This window comes from Hyla sarda, unplaced genomic scaffold, assembly GCF_029499605.1.
Source record: "Hyla sarda isolate aHylSar1 unplaced genomic scaffold, aHylSar1.hap1 scaffold_1212, whole genome shotgun sequence".
Taxonomy (NCBI): domain Eukaryota; kingdom Metazoa; phylum Chordata; class Amphibia; order Anura; family Hylidae; genus Hyla; species Hyla sarda.
In genome coordinates this window covers 93,155-111,545 of record NW_026607834.1, presented here as the reverse complement: position 1 = coordinate 111,545, position 18,391 = coordinate 93,155, and the positions used below count along the sequence as shown (strand labels likewise).

Here is an 18,391-nt window from a genome sequence, read left to right as displayed (position 1 = left end):
GCGTCTTCTGCTTGAGGAGGCCAGGACTTGGATCAGCATTTTTTTTGGTTAAAGCCACGATAGGAGCCACAATGGTAGGAAAAATGTGGAATAAATTGCCTGTAATAATTGGCGAACCCCAAAAAGCGTTGGATAGCACGGAGTCCGGAGGGGCGTGGCCAATCTAAGACGGCAGAGAGTTTGTCTGGATCCATCTGTAGTCCCTGGCCAGAGACCAAATATCCTAGAAAAGGAAGAGATTGGCATTCAAACAGACATTTCTCAATTTTGGCATAGAGTTGGTTGTCACGAAGTCTCTGAAGAACCATACGGACATGCTGGCGGTGTTCTTCTAGATTGGCAGAAAAAATTAGGATATCGTCCAGATATACAACAACACAGGAGTATAACAGATCACGAAAAATTTCATTGACAAAGTCTTGGAAGACGGCAGGGGCGTTGCACAGTCCAAAGGGCATGACCAGATACTCAAAGTGTCCATCTCTGGTGTTAAATGCCGTTTTCCACTCGTCCCCCTCTCTGATGCGGATGAGGTTATAGGCGCCTCTTAAGTCCAATTTAGTGAAGATGTGGGCACCTTGGAGGCGATCAAAGAGTTCAGAGATGAGGGGGTAAGGGGTAGCGGTCTTAACCGTGATTTTATTAAGACTGCGGTAGTCAATGCAAGGACGTAGGGAGCCATCTTTTTTGGACACAAAGAAAAATCCGGCTCCGGCAGGAGAGGAGGATTTACGGATAAAGCCCTTTTTTAGATTCTCCTGGACGTATTCGGACATGGCAAGAGTCTCTGGGGCAGAGAGAGGATAAATTCTGCCCCGGGGTGGAGTAGTGCCCGGGAGGAGGTCGATAGGGCAATCATAAGGCCTGTGAGGAGGTAGAGTCTCAGCTTGTTTTTTTGCAGAAAACATCCGCGAAGTCCATATAGGCCTTAGGGAGACCGGTTACTGGAGGAACCACAGAGTTACGGCAAGGGTTACTGGGAACCGGTTTTAGACAGTTCTTGGAACAAGAGGACCCCCAACTCTTGATCTCCCCAGTGGACCAATCCAGGGTAGGGGAATGAAGTTGAAGCCAAGGAAGTCCAAGGAGAATTTCCGAGGTGCAATTGGGGAGGACCAAAAGTTCAATCCTCTCATGATGAGATCCGATGCTCATAAGAAGGGGCTCCGTGCGGAAACGTATGGTACAGTCCAATCTTTCATTATTTACACAATTGATGTAGAGGGGTCTGGCGAGACTGGTCACCGGGATGTTGAACCTGTTGACGAGAGAGGCCAAAATAAAATTTCCTGCAGATCCAGAGTCCAGAAGGCCACTGTAGAGAAGGAGAAGGCAGAGGCAGACATCCGCACAGGCACAGTAAGACGTGGAGAAGCAGAGTAGACATCAAGGGACTGTCTCACTTTTGTGCGGAGTCAGCGTACGTCTTTCCAGGCGGGGAGGACGGATAGGACAATCTCTCAGGAAGTGTTCGGTACTAGCACAGTACAGGCAGAGGTTCTCCATACGGCGTCGTGTCCTCTCTTGAGGTGTCAGGCGAGACCGGTCGACCTGCATAGCCTCCACGGCGGGAGGCACAGGAACAGATTGCAGGGGACCAGAGGAGAGAGGAGCCGAGGAGAAGAAACGCCTCGTGCGAACAGAGTCCATATCTTGGCGGAGTTCCTGACGCCTTTCGGAAAAACGCATGTCAATGCGAAGTGGCTAGGTGAATAAGTTCATGTAGATTAGCAGGAATTTCTCGTGCGGCCAGAACATCTTTAATGTTGCTGGATAGGCCTTTTTTGAAGGTCGCGCAGAGGGGCCTCATTATTCCAGGACATTCTGAAGCAAGAGTACGGAATTGTACGGCATACTCCGCCAACGGAAGAATTACCCTGGACCAGGTTCAACAGGGCAGTCTCAGCAGAAGAGGCTCGGGCAGGTTCCTCAAAGACACTTCGGATTTCCGAGAAGAAGGAGTGTACAGAGGCAGTGACGAGGGGTCATTGCAGGGTCCCAGAGCGGTGTGGCCCATGACAGGGCTTTTCCGGACAGAAGGCTGACTACGAAAGCCACCTTAGACCTTTCAGTGGGAAACAGGTCCGACATCATCTCCAGATGCAGGGAACATTGGGAAAGAAAGCCACGGCAAAACTTAGAGTCCCCATCAAATTTATCCGGCAAGGATAAGCGTATCCCAGGAGCGGCCACTCGCTGCGGAGGAGGTGCAGGAGCTGGCGGAGGAGATGACTGCTGAAGCTGTGGTAGTAACTGTTGTAGCATAACGGTCAGTTGAGACAGCTGTTGGCCTTGTTGCGCTATCTGTTGTGACTGCTGGGCGACCACCGTGGTGAGGTCAGCGACAACTGGCAGAGGAACTTCAGCGGGATCCATGGCCGGATCTACTGTCACGATGCCGGCTGGCAGGTAGTGGATCCTCTGTGCCAGAGAGGGATTGGCGTGGACCGTGCTAGTGGACCGGTTCTAAGCCACTACTGGTTTTCACCAGAGCCCCGCCGCAAAGCGGGATGGTCTTGCTGCGGCAGGTAGTGACCAGGTCGTATCCACTAGCAACGGCTCACCTCTCTGGCTGCTGAAGATAGGGCGCGGTACAAGGGAGTAGGCAAAAGCAATGGTCGGACGTAGCAGAAGGTCGGGGCAGGCAGCAAGGATCGTAGTCAGGGGGCAACGGCAGAAGGGTCTGGAAACACAGGCAAGGAACACACAAGGAACGCTTTCACTGGCACTAAGGCAACAAGATCCGGCCAGGGAGTGCAGGGGAAGTGAGGTGATATAGGAAGTGCACAGGTGAACACACTAATTGGGACCACTGCGCCAATCAGCGGCGCAGTGGCCCTTTAAATCGCAGAGACCCGCGCGCGCGCGCGCCCTAGGGAGCGGGGCCGCGCGCGCCGGGACAGAACAGACGGAGAGCGAGTCAGGTAGGGGAGCCGGGTGTGCGCATCGCGAGCGGTGCGCTACCCGCATCGCGAATCGCATCCCCGGCTGGCAGCGGAATCGCAGCGCCCCGGGTCAGAGGACGTGACCGGAGCGCTGCCGCGGGGAGAGTGAAGCGAGAGCGCTCCGGGGGAGGAGCGGGGACCCGGAGCGCTCGGCGTAACACTGCTGACTAAATGGCCTCCTTAATTGGATCATTTGAGTAGCCAGCACACCTGTGCAGGTAGGGCATGACATGATAGGCAAGCTGCCTTGATAGCGGGTGGGTGCTGAATGTTCCTAATTGACAAAATAAGATTAATGCTTATGAAGAAATATAAAATCTCATCCCTTCCCCAATATCGCGCCACACCCCTACCCCTTAATTCCCTGGTTGAACTTGATGGACATATGTCTTTTTTCGACCGTACTAACTATGTAACTATGTAACATAACATGGGGGGGGGGGGGTCCTCCTGGCTGTTCCCACAGGTGTGTCATTGCTGTACATTGACCATGCATTGCTTCTGTGGTATTGCAAAGGCAAAGACAAATGCTTCCAGCCATCCATTGCACTAATGGATTGGTCATCAGCTGGCTGTCTATGTCCCGCATCAATATAGACCAAAGTACAGAGGGTTAGGCTATGCTATTGTGCACCTACCTGATGCATCAGAAGGTGCGAGGCCCTTGCTAAATTCTGTGCACAGACTTTGAGATCTATGCTTTAGACTGTATCTAAACCTGCTCCAACATGGACTGACATTCTGGCCTACTTTCAGCCGATGCGACTTGTCTGTCGCTGAACAGTCGCTTTTTATGTATTCAGCACCTATGTATATTGTTGTAAAAATGCTCTAGAAGCTAAAGTCGCAGAAATGTCACACATATTTGGCCTGCAACTTTCTGTGCGACAAATTCAGACAGGAAAAATCAGTATAAATCCTTAGAAAATTATCCCCCAGTGTCTCCATCTGCTGGCGGTATGGAATAAGCATTGCTGCACTGATGGGGTATGCATTAGACGAAAAAAAAGAAGAAAAAGAAGAATAATACGCCCAGAAAAGAGGCGAAAAGGAGAAAAACGTAAAAAAACTTGAAAAAAAGTAAGAGGAAGAGAAGGGAAAAAAAGGTGGAAATGGGTTTAAAAGTGATTTCGGCGGAGAAATATATATATATATATATATATATATATATATATATATATATATATACGCGCACACACACACATATATATAAACGTATTCTCCGTTGAGATATTGCAGCCGCTGCTGTGTCCAGGCCCAGGAGCCTTAGCACTGTGCTGTGATGTCACTCAATACCACTGACATCACTAGGTGTAAACAACATCTCTCCTTTGCTGTGTATGTGACTATGGAGCTGTTTGGTGATGTCGTCTATTATGGCCTTCATAGAAGCAACAGGAGATTGTTTGCATCCATCTAGAACCCTCAGAACTACAGTGCTATGATGTCACTCACTTCCACAGGCCTTGCAGAGTGTAAACAACAACAACCCAGCTTTGTTGTGTATGTAACCATAGGGATTTGTGATGTCACCTAGAACCTTCACAGCAGCGACAGCTTTATGAGGAGCATCAGCACTGCTCTGCCTGAGCAGAACCATCACCGCCATAGGTTGTCAAATAACCCGGGTTTAACCCACACAGGTAAGTCCAATGGGGTGCAGGCATGTCCTCTATGCTTACAGCTTCCCGTGGGTGTTGGTTTGATACCGTTTGGGGACAGCCAAGGAGGCATCTGCAGGCAACAAAGGTAGGTGTGTGCTTGTGTGTGTGTTTCCTATGGCAGATCCTAAGCCCAGTGTCACATGCAAGTAGGAGGAGTAAGAAGGGTTCCTGGCAAATCCGGGTTATGGATTGCATTTAAAAAGGCCCCGTGGGAGTGCAATGGGCCCCTGTCTTGCTGCTTAGCAATAATGGTATGGGTTTAGGTTCTGCTGTGTGTACTGGTGGTTGACTGCCCCCCAGCCCAGAGTGTGCATGGAAAATTGTCTGGCAGCCTCCCTGACAGCAAGCAGTGATAGTGCCCATGAAGGGGACCTTGTTGGGCCCGCCCCTTTCACGGTTATCGCTTCTCGGCCTTTTGGCTAAGATCAAGTGTAGTATCTGTTCTTATCAGTTTAATATCTGATACGTCCCCTATCTGGGGACCATATATTAAATGGATTTTTGAGAACGGGGGCCGATTTCGAAGCTTGCTTCCGTCGCCCTATGCATTGACCCGATATGAGCAGTATCTTCGGGTACAGTGCACCACCCCCTTACAGGTTAAAAAGAAAGATTCCCTACTTTCATTGCTACCTGCTTGCTGGCTAGCCAGCTAGCAGCCCTGTGGGCCTTGCTGCTGCTGCTGCTGCTGCTGCAGCCAAAAAACAAAAGGTGGTGCTGCTGCTGCTCTTCTGCTTCTGCTGTGTGTCTGGCCGCTGTTGGAGCGTCCAGGCACAGGACTTCTGCTGCTGCTGACTAAATGGCCTCCTTAATTGGATCATTTGAGTAGCCAGCACACCTGTGCAGGTAGGGCATGACATGATAGGCAGCTGCCCTTGATAGCGGGTGGGTGCTGAATGTTCCTAATTGACAAAATAAGATTAATGCTTATGAAGAAATATAAAATCTCATCCCTTCCCCAATATCGCGCCACACCCCTACCCCTTAATTCCCTGGTTGAACTTGATGGACATATGTCTTTTTTTCGACCGTACTAACTATGTAACTATGTAACATAACATGGGGGGGGGGGGGGTCTCCTGGCTGTTCACACAGGTGTGTCATTGCTGTACATTGACCATGCATTGCTTCTGTGGTATTGCAAAGGCAAAGACAAATGCTTCCAGCCATCCATTGCACTAATGGATTGGTCATCAGCTGGCTGTCTATGTCCCGCATCAATATAGACCAAAGTACAGAGGGTTAGGCTATGCTATTGTGCACCTACCTGATGCATCAGAAGGTGCGAGGCCCTTGCTAAATTCTGTGCACCAGACTTTGAGATCTATGCTTTAGACTGTATCTAAACCTGCTCCAACATGGACTGACATTCTGGCCTACTTCAGCCGATGCGACTTGTCTGTCGCTGAACAGTCGCTTTTTATGTATTCAGCACCTATGTATAATGTTGTAAAAATGCTCTAGAAGCTAAAGTCGCAGAAATGTCACACATATTTGGCCTGCAACTTTCTGTGCAACAATTCAGACAGGAAAAATCAGTATAAATCCTTAGAAAATTATCCCCCAGTGTCTCCATCTGCTGGCGGTATTGAATAAGCATTGCTGCACTGATGGGGTATGCATTAGACCGAAAAAAAGAAGAAAAAGAAGAATAATACGCCCCCAGAAAAGAGGCGAAAAGGAGAAAAACGTAAAAAAACGTGAAAAAAAGTAAGAGGAAGAGAAGGGAAAAAAAGGTGGAAATGGGTTTAAAAGTGATTTCGGCGGAGAAATATATATATATATATATATATATATATATATAATATATATATATACGCGCACACACACACATATATATAAACGTATTCTCCGTTGAGATATTGCAGCCGCTGCTGTGTCCAGGCCCAGGAGCCTTAGCACTGTGCTGTGATGTCACTCAATACCACTGACATCACTAGGTGTAAACAACATCTCTCCTTTGCTGTGTATGTGACTATGGAGCTGTTTGGTGATGTCGTCTATTATGGCCTTCATAGAAGCAAACAGGAGATTGTTGCATCCATCTAGAACCCTCAGAACTACAGTGCTATGATGTCACTCACTTCCACAGGCCTTGCAGAGTGTAAACAACAACAACCCAGCTTTGTTGTGTATGTAACCATAGGGATTTGTGATGTCACCTAGAACCTTCACAGCAGCGACAGCTTTATGAGGAGCATCAGCACTGCTCTAGCCTGAGCAGAACCATCACCGCCATAGGTTGTCAAATAACCCGGGTTTAACCCACACAGGTAAGTCCAATGGGGGTGCAGGCATGTCCTCTATGCTTACAGCTTCCAGTGGGTGTTGGTTTGATACCGTTTGGGGACAGCCAAGGAGGCATCTGCAGGCAACAAAGGTAGGTGTGTGCTTGTGTGTGTGTTTCCTATGCAGATCCTAAGCCCAGTGTCACATGCAAGTAGGAGGAGTAAGAAGGGTTCCTGGCAAATCCGGGTTATGGATTGCATTTAAAAAGGCCCAGTGGGAGTGCAATGGGCCCCTGTCTTGCTGCTTAGCAATAATGGTATGGGTTTAGGTTCTGCTGTGTGTACTGGTGGTTGACTGCCCCCCAGCCCAGAGTGTGCATGGAAAATTGTCTGGCAGCCTCCCTGACAGCAAGGCAGTGATAGTGCCCATGAAGGGGACCTTGTTGGGCCCGCCCCTTTCACGGTTATCGCTTCTCGGCCTTTTGGCTAAGATCAAGTGTAGTATCTGTTCTTATCAGTTAATATCTGATACGTCCCCCTATCTGGGGACCATATATTAAATGGATTTTTGAGAACGGGGGCCGATTTCGAAGCTTGCTTCCGTCGCCCTATGCATTGACCCGATATGGCAGTATCTTCGGGTACAGTGCACCACCCCCTTACAGGGTTAAAAAGAAAGATTCCTACTTTCATTGCTACCTGCTTGCTGGCTAGCCAGCTAGCCAGCCCTGTGGGCCTTGCTGCTGCTGCTGCTGCAGCAGCCAAAAAACAAAAGGTGGTGCTGCTGCTGCTTCTGCTTGTGTCTGGCCGCTGTTGGAGCGTCCAGGCACAGGACTTCTGCTGCTGATGACTAAATGGCCTCCTTAATTGGATCATTTGAGTAGCCAGCACACCTGTGCAGGTAGGGCATGACATGATAGGCAGCTGCCTTGATAGCGGGTGGGGTGCTGAATGTTCCTAATTGACAAAATAAGATTAATGCTTATGAAGAAATATAAAATCTCATCCCTTCCCCAATATCGCGCCACACCCCTACCCCTTAATTCCCTGGTTGAACTTGATGGACATATGTCTTTATTTCGGACCGTACTAACTATGTAACTATGTAACATAACATGGGGGGGGGGGGGTCTCCTGGCTGTTCACACAGGTGTGTCATTGCTGTACATTGACCATGCATTGCTTCTGTGGTATTGCAAAGGCAAAGACAAAATGCTTCCAGCCATCCATTGCACTAATGGATTGGTCATCAGCTGGCTGTCTATGTCCCGCATCAATATAGACCAAAGTACAGAGGGTTAGGCTATGCTATTGTGCACCTACCTGATGCATCAGAAGGTGCGAGGCCCTTGCTAAATTCTGTGCACAGACTTTGAGATCTATGCTTTAGACTGTATCTAAACCTGCTCCAACATGGACTGACATTCTGGCCTACTTTCAGCCGATGCGACTTGTCTGTCGCTGAACAGTCGCTTTTTATGTATTCAGCACCTATGTATAATGTTGTAAAAATGCTCTAGAAGCTAAAGTCGCAGAAATGTCACACATATTTGGCCTGCAACTTTCTGTGCGACAAATTCAGACAGGAAAAATCAGTATAAATCCTTAGAAAATTATCCCCCAGTGTCTCCATCTGCTGGCGGTATTGAATAAGCATTGCTGCACTGATGGGGTATGCATTAGACGAAAAAAAAGAAGAAAAAGAAGAATAATACGCCCAGAAAAGAGGCGAAAAGGAGAAAAACGTAAAAAAAACGTGAAAAAAAAGTAAGAGGAAGAGAAGGGAAAAAAAGGTGGAAATGGGTTTAAAAGTGATTTCGGCGGAGAAATATATATATATATATATATATATATATATATATATATATATATATATACGCGCACACACACACATATATATAAACGTATTCTCCGTTGAGATATTGCAGCCGCTGCTGTGTCCAGGCCCAGGAGCCTTAGCACTGTGCTGTGATGTCACTCAATACCACTGACATCACTAGGTGTAAACAACATCTCTCCTTTGCTGTGTATGTGACTATGGAGCTGTTTGGTGATGTCGTCTATTATGGCCTTCATAGAAGCAACAGGAGATTGTTGCATCCATCTAGAACCCTCAGAACTACAGTGCTATGATGTCACTCACTTCCACAGGCCTTGCAGAGTGTAAACAACAACAACCAGCTTTGTTGTGTATGTAACCATAGGGATTTGTGATGTCACCTAGAACCTTCACAGCAGCGACAGCTTTATGAGGAGCATCAGCACTGCTCTGCCTGAGCAGAACCATCACCGCCATAGGTTGTCAAATAACCCGGGTTTAACCCACACAGGTAAGTCCAATGGGGATGCAGGCATGTCCTCTATGCTTACAGCTTCCCGTGGGTGTTGGTTTGATACCGTTTGGGGACAGCCAAGGAGGCATCTGCAGGCAACAAAGGTAGGTGTGTGCTTGTGTGTGTGTTTCCTATGCAGATCCTAAGCCCAGTGTCACATGCAAGTAGGAGGAGTAAGAAGGGTTCCTGGCAAATCCGGGTTATGGATTGCATTTAAAAAGGCCCGTGGGAGTGCAATGGGCCCCTGTCTTGCTGCTTAGCAATAATGGTATGGGTTTAGGTTCTGCTGTGTGTACTGGTGGTTGACTGCCCCCCAGCCCAGAGTGTGCATGGAAAATTGTCTGGCAGCCTCCCTGACAGCAAGCAGTGATAGTGCCCATGAAGGGGACCTTGTTGGGCCCGCCCCTTTCACGGTTATCGCTTCTCGGCCTTTTGGCTAAGATCAAGTGTAGTATCTGTTCTTATCAGTTTAATATCTGATACGTCCCCCTATCTGGGGACCATATATTAAATGGATTTTTGAGAACGGGGGCCGATTTCGAAGCTTGCTTCCGTCGCCCTATGCATTGACCCGATATGGCAGTATCTTCGGGTACAGTGCACCACCCCCTTACAGGGTTAAAAAGAAAGATTCCTACTTTCATTGCTACCTGCTTGCTGGCTAGCCAGCTAGCCAGCCCTGTGGGCCTTGCTGCTGCTGCTGCTGCAGCCAAAAAACAAAAGGTGGTGCTGCTGCTGCTTCTGCTTCTGCTTGTGTCTGGCCGCTGTTGGAGCGTCCAGGCACAGGACTTCTGCTGCTGCTGACTAAATGGCCTCCTTAATTGGATCATTTGAGTAGCCAGCACACCTGTGCAGGTAGGGCATGACATGATAGGCAGCTGCCTTGATAGCGGGTGGGTGCTGAATGTTCCTAATTGACAAAATAAGATTAATGCTTATGAAGAAATATAAAATCTCATCCCTTCCCCAATATCGCGCCACACCCCTACCCCTTAATTCCCTGGTTGAACTTGATGGACATATGTCTTTTTTCGACCGTACTAACTATGTAACTATGTAACATAACATGGGGGGGGGGGGTCTCCTGGCTGTTCACACAGGTGTGTCATTGCTGTACATTGACCATGCATTGCTTCTGTGGTATTGCAAAGGCAAAGACAAATGCTTCCAGCCATCCATTGCACTAATGGATTGGTCATCAGCTGGCTGTCTATGTCCCGCATCAATATAGACCAAAGTACAGAGGGTTAGGCTATGCTATTGTGCACCTACCTGATGCATCAGAAGGTGCGAGGCCCTTGCTAAATTCTGTGCACAGACTTTGAGATCTATGCTTTAGACTGTATCTAAACCTGCTCCAACATGGACTGACATTCTGGCCTACTTTCAGCCGATGCGACTTGTCTGTCGCTGAACAGTCGCTTTTTATGTATTCAGCACCTATGTATAATGTTGTAAAAATGCTCTAGAAGCTAAAGTCGCAGAAATGTCACACATATTTGGCCTGCAACTTTCTGTGCGACAAATTCAGACAGGAAAAATCAGTATAAATCCTTAGAAAATTATCCCCCAGTGTCTCCATCTGCTGGCGGTATTGAATAAGCATTGCTGCACTGATGGGGTATGCATTAGACGAAAAAAAAGAAGAAAAAGAAGAATAATACGCCCAGAAAAGAGGCGAAAAGGAGAAAAACGTAAAAAAACGTGAAAAAAAAGTAAGAGGAAGAGAAGGGAAAAAAAGGTGGAAATGGGTTTAAAAGTGATTTCGGCGGAGAAATATATATATATATATATATATATATATATATATATATATATATATATACGCGCACACACACACATATATATAAACGTATTCTCCGTTGAGATATTGCAGCCGCTGCTGTGTCCAGGCCCAGGAGCCTTAGCACTGTGCTGTGATGTCACTCAATACCACTGACATCACTAGGTGTAAACAACATCTCTCCTTTGCTGTGTATGTGACTATGGAGCTGTTTGGTGATGTCGTCTATTATGGCCTTCATAGAAGCAACAGGAGATTGTTGCATCCATCTAGAACCCTCAGAACTACAGTGCTATGATGTCACTCACTTCCACAGGCCTTGCAGAGTGTAAACAACAACAACCCAGCTTTGTTGTGTATGTAACCATAGGGATTTGTGATGTCACCTAGAACCTTCACAGCAGCGACAGCTTTATGAGGAGCATCAGCACTGCTCTGCCTGAGCAGAACCATCACCGCCATAGGTTGTCAAATAACCCGGGTTTAACCCACACAGGTAAGTCCAATGGGGTGCAGGCATGTCCTCTATGCTTACAGCTTCCCGTGGGTGTTGGTTTGATACCGTTTGGGGACAGCCAAGGAGGCATCTGCAGGCAACAAAGGTAGGTGTGTGCTTGTGTGTGTGTTTCCTATGCAGATCCTAAGCCCAGTGTCACATGCAAGTAGGAGGAGTAAGAAGGGTTCCTGGCAAATCCGGGTTATGGATTGCATTTAAAAAGGCCCCGTGGGAGTGCAATGGGCCCCTGTCTTGCTGCTTAGCAATAATGGTATGGGTTTAGGTTCTGCTGTGTGTACTGGTGGTTGACTGCCCCCCAGCCCAGAGTGTGCATGGAAAATTGTCTGGCAGCCTCCCTGACAGCAAGCAGTGATAGTGCCCATGAAGGGGACCTTGTTGGGCCCGCCCCTTTCACGGTTATCGCTTCTCGGCCTTTTGGCTAAGATCAAGTGTAGTATCTGTTCTTATCAGTTTAATATCTGATACGTCCCCTATCTGGGGACCATATATTAAATGGATTTTTGAGAACGGGGGCCGATTTCGAAGCTTGCTTCCGTCGCCCTATGCATTGACCCGATATGGCAGTATCTTCGGGTACAGTGCACCACCCCCTTACAGGGTTAAAAAGAAAGATTCCTACTTTCATTGCTACCTGCTTGCTGGCTAGCCAGCTAGCCAGCCCTGTGGGCCTTGCTGCTGCTGCTGCTGCAGCCAAAAAACAAAAGGTGGTGCTGCTGCTGCTTCTGCTTCTGCTTGTGTCTGGCCGCTGTTGGAGCGTCCAGGCACAGGACTTCTGCTGCTGCTGACTAAATGGCCTCCTTAATTGGATCATTTGAGTAGCCAGCACACCTGTGCAGGTAGGGCATGACATGATAGGCAGCTGCCTTGATAGCGGGTGGGTGCTGAATGTTCCTAATTGACAAAATAAGATTAATGCTTATGAAGAAATATAAAATCTCATCCCTTCCCCAATATCGCGCCACACCCCTACCCCTTAATTCCCTGGTTGAACTTGATGGACATATGTCTTTTTTCGACCGTACTAACTATGTAACTATGTAACATAACATGGGGGGGGGGGGGGGTCTCCTGGCTGTTCACACAGGTGTGTCATTGCTGTACATTGACCATGCATTGCTTCTGTGGTATTGCAAAGGCAAAGACAAATGCTTCCAGCCATCCATTGCACTAATGGATTGGTCATCAGCTGGCTGTCTATGTCCCGCATCAATATAGACCAAAGTACAGAGGGTTAGGCTATGCTATTGTGCACCTACCTGATGCATCAGAAGGTGCGAGGCCCTTGCTAAATTCTGTGCACAGACTTTGAGATCTATGCTTTAGACTGTATCTAAACCTGCTCCAACATGGACTGACATTCTGGCCTACTTTCAGCCGATGCGACTTGTCTGTCGCTGAACAGTCGCTTTTTATGTATTCAGCACCTATGTATAATGTTGTAAAAATGCTCTAGAAGCTAAAGTCGCAGAAATGTCACACATATTTGGCCTGCAACTTTCTGTGCGACAAATTCAGACAGGAAAAATCAGTATAAATCCTTAGAAAATTATCCCCCAGTGTCTCCATCTGCTGGCGGTATTGAATAAGCATTGCTGCACTGATGGGGTATGCATTAGACGAAAAAAAAGAAGAAAAAGAAGAATAATACGCCCAGAAAAGAGGCGAAAAGGAGAAAAACGTAAAAAAACGTGAAAAAAAAGTAAGAGGAAGAGAAGGGAAAAAAAGGTGGAAATGGGTTTAAAAGTGATTTCGGCGGAGAAATATATATACATATATATATATATATATATATATATATATATATATATATACGCGCACACACACACATATATATAAACGTATTCTCCGTTGAGATATTGCAGCCGCTGCTGTGTCCAGGCCCAGGAGCCTTAGCACTGTGCTGTGATGTCACTCAATACCACTGACATCACTAGGTGTAAACAACATCTCTCCTTTGCTGTGTATGTGACTATGGAGCTGTTTGGTGATGTCGTCTATTATGGCCTTCATAGAAGCAACAGGAGATTGTTGCATCCATCTAGAACCCTCAGAACTACAGTGCTATGATGTCACTCACTTCCACAGGCCTTGCAGAGTGTAAACAACAACAACCCAGCTTTGTTGTGTATGTAACCATAGGGATTTGTGATGTCACCTAGAACCTTCACAGCAGCGACAGCTTTATGAGGAGCATCAGCACTGCTCTGCCTGAGCAGAACCATCACCGCCATAGGTTGTCAAATAACCCGGGTTTAACCCACACAGGTAAGTCCAATGGGGTGCAGGCATGTCCTCTATGCTTACAGCTTCCCGTGGGTGTTGGTTTGATACCGTTTGGGGACAGCCAAGGAGGCATCTGCAGGCAACAAAGGTAGGTGTGTGCTTGTGTGTGTGTTTCCTATGCAGATCCTAAGCCCAGTGTCACATGCAAGTAGGAGGAGTAAGAAGGGTTCCTGGCAAATCCGGGTTATGGATTGCATTTAAAAAGGCCCCGTGGGAGTGCAATGGGCCCCTGTCTTGCTGCTTAGCAATAATGGTATGGGTTTAGGTTCTGCTGTGTGTACTGGTGGTTGACTGCCCCCCAGCCCAGAGTGTGCATGGAAAATTGTCTGGCAGCCTCCCTGACAGCAAGCAGTGATAGTGCCCATGAAGGGGACCTTGTTGGGCCCGCCCCTTTCACGGTTATCGCTTCTCGGCCTTTTGGCTAAGATCAAGTGTAGTATCTGTTCTTATCAGTTTAATATCTGATACGTCCCCTATCTGGGGACCATATATTAAATGGATTTTTGAGAACGGGGGCCGATTTCGAAGCTTGCTTCCGTCGCCCTATGCATTGACCCGATATGGCAGTATCTTCGGGTACAGTGCACCACCCCCTTACAGGGTTAAAAAGAAAGATTCCTACTTTCATTGCTACCTGCTTGCTGGCTAGCCAGCTAGCCAGCCCTGTGGGCCTTGCTGCTGCTGCTGCTGCAGCCAAAAAACAAAAGGTGGTGCTGCTGCTGCTTCTGCTTCTGCTTGTGTCTGGCCGCTGTTGGAGCGTCCAGGCACAGGACTTCTGCTGCTGCTGACTAAATGGCCTCCTTAATTGGATCATTTGAGTAGCCAGCACACCTGTGCAGGTAGGGCATGACATGATAGGCAGCTGCCTTGATAGCGGGTGGGTGCTGAATGTTCCTAATTGACAAAATAAGATTAATGCTTATGAAGAAATATAAAATCTCATCCCTTCCCCAATATCGCGCCACACCCCTACCCCTTAATTCCCTGGTTGAACTTGATGGACATATGTCTTTTTTCGACCGTACTAACTATGTAACTATGTAACATAACATGGGGGGGGGGGGTCTCCTGGCTGTTCACACAGGTGTGTCATTGCTGTACATTGACCATGCATTGCTTCTGTGGTATTGCAAAGGCAAAGACAAATGCTTCCAGCCATCCATTGCACTAATGGATTGGTCATCAGCTGGCTGTCTATGTCCCGCATCAATATAGACCAAAGTACAGAGGGTTAGGCTATGCTATTGTGCACCTACCTGATGCATCAGAAGGTGCGAGGCCCTTGCTAAATTCTGTGCACAGACTTTGAGATCTATGCTTTAGACTGTATCTAAACCTGCTCCAACATGGACTGACATTCTGGCCTACTTTCAGCCGATGCGACTTGTCTGTCGCTGAACAGTCGCTTTTTATGTATTCAGCACCTATGTATAATGTTGTAAAAATGCTCTAGAAGCTAAAGTCGCAGAAATGTCACACATATTTGGCCTGCAACTTTCTGTGCGACAAATTCAGACAGGAAAAATCAGTATAAATCCTTAGAAAATTATCCCCCAGTGTCTCCATCTGCTGGCGGTATTGAATAAGCATTGCTGCACTGATGGGGTATGCATTAGACGAAAAAAAAGAAGAAAAAGAAGAATAATACGCCCAGAAAAGAGGCGAAAAGGAGAAAAACGTAAAAAAACGTGAAAAAAAAGTAAGAGGAAGAGAAGGGAAAAAAAGGTGGAAATGGGTTTAAAAGTGATTTCGGCGGAGAAATATATATATATATATATATCTATATATATATATATATATATACGCGCACACACACACATATATATAAACGTATTCTCCGTTGAGATATTGCAGCCGCTGCTGTGTCCAGGCCCAGGAGCCTTAGCACTGTGCTGTGATGTCACTCAATACCACTGACATCACTAGGTGTAAACAACATCTCTCCTTTGCTGTGTATGTGACTATGGAGCTGTTTGGTGATGTCGTCTATTATGGCCTTCATAGAAGCAACAGGAGATTGTTGCATCCATCTAGAACCCTCAGAACTACAGTGCTATGATGTCACTCACTTCCACAGGCCTTGCAGAGTGTAAACAACAACAACCCAGCTTTGTTGTGTATGTAACCATAGGGATTTGTGATGTCACCTAGAACCTTCACAGCAGCGACAGCTTTATGAGGAGCATCAGCACTGCTCTGCCTGAGCAGAACCATCACCGCCATAGGTTGTCAAATAACCCGGGTTTAACCCACACAGGTAAGTCCAATGGGGTGCAGGCATGTCCTCTATGCTTACAGCTTCCCGTGGGTGTTGGTTTGATACCGTTTGGGGACAGCCAAGAAGGCATCTGCAGGCAACAAAGGTAGGTGTGTGCTTGTGTGTGTGTTTCCTATGCAGATCCTAAGCCCAGTGTCACATGCAAGTAGGAGGAGTAAGAAGGGTTCCTGGCAAATCCGGGTTATGGATTGCATTTAAAAAGGCCCCGTGGGAGTGCAATGGGCCCCTGTCTTGCTGCTTAGCAATAATGGTATGGGTTTAGGTTCTGCTGTGTGTACTGGTGGTTGACTGCCCCCCAGCCCAGAGTGTGCATGGAAAATTGTCTGGCAGCCTCCCTGACAGCAAGCAGTGATAGTGCCCATGAAGGGGACCTTGTTGGGCCCGCCCCTTTCACGGTTATCGCTTCTCGGCCTTTTGGCTAAGATCAAGTGTAGTATCTGTTCTTATCAGTTTAATATCTGATACGTCCCCTATCTGGGGACCATATATTAAATGGATTTTTGAGAACGGGGGCCGATTTCGAAGCTTGCTTCCGTCGCCCTATGCATTGACCCGATATGGCAGTATCTTCGGGTACAGTGCACCACCCCCTTACAGGGTTAAAAAGAAAGATTCCTACTTTCATTGCTACCTGCTTGCTGGCTAGCCAGCTAGCCAGCCCTGTGGGCCTTGCTGCTGCTGCTGCTGCAGCCAAAAAACAAAAGGTGGTGCTGCTGCTGCTTCTGCTTCTGCTTGTGTCTGGCCGCTGTTGGAGCGTCCAGGCACAGGACTTCTGCTGCTGCTGACTAAATGGCCTCCTTAATTGGATCATTTGAGTAGCCAGCACACCTGTGCAGGTAGGGCATGACATGATAGGCAGCTGCCTTGATAGCGGGTGGGTGCTGAATGTTCCTAATTGACAAAATAAGATTAATGCTTATGAAGAAATATAAAATCTCATCCCTTCCCCAATATCGCGCCACACCCCTACCCCTTAATTCCCTGGTTGAACTTGATGGACATATGTCTTTTTTCGACCGTACTAACTATGTAACTATGTAACATAACATGGGGGGGGGGGGTCTCCTGGCTGTTCACACAGGTGTGTCATTGCTGTACATTGACCATGCATTGCTTCTGTGGTATTGCAAAGGCAAAGACAAATGCTTCCAGCCATCCATTGCACTAATGGATTGGTCATCAGCTGGCTGTCTATGTCCCGCATCAATATAGACCAAAGTACAGAGGGTTAGGCTATGCTATTGTGCACCTACCTGATGCATCAGAAGGTGCGAGGCCCTTGCTAAATTCTGTGCACAGACTTTGAGATCTATGCTTTAGACTGTATCTAAACCTGCTCCAACATGGACTGACATTCTGGCCTACTTTCAGCCGATGCGACTTGTCTGTCGCTGAACAGTCGCTTTTTATGTATTCAGCACCTATGTATAATGTTGTAAAAATGCTCTAGAAGCTAAAGTCGCAGAAATGTCACACATATTTGGCCTGCAACTTTCTGTGCAACAAATTCAGACAGGAAAAATCAGTATAAATCCTTAGAAAATTATCCCCCAGTGTCTCCATCTGCTGGCGGTATTGAATAAGCATTGCTGCACTGATGGGGTATGCATTAGACGAAAAAAAAGAAGAAAAAGAAGAATAATACGCCCAGAAAAGAGGCGAAAAGGAGAAAAACGTAAAAAAACGTGAAAAAAAAGTAAGAGGAAGAGAAGGGAAAAAAAGGTGGAAATGGGTTTAAAAGTGATTTCGGCGGAGAAATATATATATATATATATATATATATATATATATATATATATATATACGCGCACACACACACATATATATAAACGTATTCTCCGTTGAGATATTGCAGCCGCTGCTGTGTCCAGGCCCAGGAGCCTTAGCACTGTGCTGTGATGTCACTCAATACCACTGACATCACTAGGTGTAAACAACATCTCTCCTTTGCTGTGTATGTGACTATGGAGCTGTTTGGTGATGTCGTCTATTATGGCCTTCATAGAAGCAACAGGAGATTGTTGCATCCATCTAGAACCCTCAGAACTACAGTGCTATGATGTCACTCACTTCCACAGGCCTTGCAGAGTGTAAACAACAACAACCCAGCTTTGTTGTGTATGTAACCATAGGGATTTGTGATGTCACCTAGAACCTTCACAGCAGCGACAGCTTTATGAGGAGCATCAGCACTGCTCTGCCTGAGCAGAACCATCACCGCCATAGGTTGTCAAATAACCCGGGTTTAACCCACACAGGTAAGTCCAATGGGGTGCAGGCATGTCCTCTATGCTTACAGCTTCCCGTGGGTGTTGGTTTGATACCGTTTGGGGACAGCCAAGGAGGCATCTGCAGGCAAC

At 47.2% G+C, this 18,391-nt stretch overlaps 6 non-coding genes across 6 annotated transcripts; all 6 read left to right on the top strand.

Moving 5' to 3' along the window:
* The first annotated feature begins 5,008 nt into the window (after positions 1-5,008).
* Positions 5,009-5,200, top strand: LOC130303312 (U2 spliceosomal RNA). The gene has a single exon (XR_008853408.1). It is a non-coding gene; the product is annotated as a U2 spliceosomal RNA (small nuclear RNA).
* Positions 5,201-7,303: 2,103 nt separating this feature from the next.
* LOC130303313 (U2 spliceosomal RNA) lies at positions 7,304-7,494 on the top strand. The gene has a single exon (XR_008853409.1). It is a non-coding gene; the product is annotated as a U2 spliceosomal RNA (small nuclear RNA).
* A 2,092-nt stretch (positions 7,495-9,586) lies between these two features.
* On the top strand, positions 9,587-9,778 carry LOC130303311 (U2 spliceosomal RNA). Its single transcript, XR_008853407.1, has one exon. It is a non-coding gene; the product is annotated as a U2 spliceosomal RNA (small nuclear RNA).
* A 2,090-nt stretch (positions 9,779-11,868) lies between these two features.
* On the top strand, positions 11,869-12,059 carry LOC130303310 (U2 spliceosomal RNA). Its single transcript, XR_008853406.1, has one exon. It is a non-coding gene; the product is annotated as a U2 spliceosomal RNA (small nuclear RNA).
* A 2,095-nt stretch (positions 12,060-14,154) lies between these two features.
* On the top strand, positions 14,155-14,345 carry LOC130303309 (U2 spliceosomal RNA). The gene has a single exon (XR_008853405.1). It is a non-coding gene; the product is annotated as a U2 spliceosomal RNA (small nuclear RNA).
* Positions 14,346-16,429: 2,084 nt separating this feature from the next.
* On the top strand, positions 16,430-16,620 carry LOC130303308 (U2 spliceosomal RNA). Its single transcript, XR_008853404.1, has one exon. It is a non-coding gene; the product is annotated as a U2 spliceosomal RNA (small nuclear RNA).
* The last annotated feature ends 1,771 nt before the right edge of the window (positions 16,621-18,391 follow it).